At 40.8% G+C, this 1288-nt stretch overlaps 1 protein-coding gene across 1 annotated transcript in view; it reads right to left on the minus strand.

Moving 5' to 3' along the window:
* LOC101860307 (caspase activity and apoptosis inhibitor 1) overlaps positions 1-848 on the minus strand; it is a gene marked incomplete at both ends in the record, with an annotated part of 114838 nt that extends 113990 nt beyond the window's left edge. Inside the window, 1 exon segment of the mRNA XM_013090750.1 lies at positions 727-848.
* Between the last annotated feature and the right edge of the window lie 440 nt (positions 849-1288).

Consider the following 1288-nt stretch of genomic DNA (forward strand, 5'->3'; position numbering starts at 1 on the left):
TCCATCCATCCATCCATCCATCCATCCATCCATCCATCCATCCATCCATTCATTCATCCATCCATCCATCCATCAATCTATATATCCATCCATCCATTCACCAATCCATTTTCCTCTTCAAGAATGGGTGACCATGCTGGACATTTCCACCGCATTTCCAAAATGTCTACTTGCCTAAAACATCCACTTTTCTCCCCGACAAGGACTGGCTGCCTTGGACAATTTCGCCCGCCCGACCAGGAATACGCCCACCTTTCTCATCGACCGACACCGGGCGGCTGTCTTTGGAAATTTTCGACTGTTCATACTAGACCTCCACCTGCATCAGACAACCACTTTCCTTCTAAGAAGTACTTGTGGGCTCATCAGCGAATTAAAATCGTGGAACGCTTTTTTTCCCGAAACAAACTCACGGCGTGTTATTACAAAAAAGCGGAATCGTATTTTTCAATGTGATATCGTACCATCGTACTGAGAATGTCAGATTCGTACAAGATCTAAATGCGATTTTATCGTACTGGTTGGCAGCTATGCAAAGTAGATGACCAACTTTGAACAATGTCGACTGCATGTCCTAAACGTTTACCTGTCTAAGACACCATTTTATTTCTCAACAGCTGTCTAGAACAAACTATTCGACTTCACGTCCAAGACGCTCACTCGCCTGAGACAACCATTTTTTCTCTGGTTCTTTTTAACAGTTTTGACTGTACATGTACTACTTACTCAGTTTCCACCGCTCCCTGCTCAGCTGTCCTCCTGTCCTGCCCGAGTCACACTGACGTCAGTACTACACAGTACACGGGACACCCTCTGTCACACGTCTAATGGTGATCACACGTAGGGCTCTACAGAAGAATAAACAGAAACATTTTGAAATTTCTATTAGGAATAATTATTCTACGTCATTTTAAAAAAAGCTAATCGATACTATTATATTTTAAAAACTATACAACAATAGTAATTCCTAAGAATGTTTGTTTTTTAAAAATTATGCAAGAATACTATAAAAAAAAAGAGCATCTAATTTAAAAAATTTAAACTAGAGATAGTGGGTGGTTGGCGGGTGCTCTGCTGTGGTTTGCTTCTTCTTCTCTCCTACCAAACATCTATCGTCCTTATCTCTCCTCCTTCATTTTTGTGTTTGTTACTCTCTTGTAACAAATCTAATCTTCGGCATTTACATGACCTTATAGTGTTGCCAGTGCCGTAAAACACTTACTAAAACTAAAAGCTAAAGCAGAGACAGACCATGACCGACAGACAGACAGAGACAGAGAGAAACAAT

Source organism: Aplysia californica, unplaced genomic scaffold (assembly GCF_000002075.1).
Source record: "Aplysia californica isolate F4 #8 unplaced genomic scaffold, AplCal3.0 scaffold00028, whole genome shotgun sequence".
In the NCBI taxonomy this organism is placed as follows: Eukaryota; Metazoa; Mollusca; class Gastropoda; order Aplysiida; family Aplysiidae; genus Aplysia; species Aplysia californica.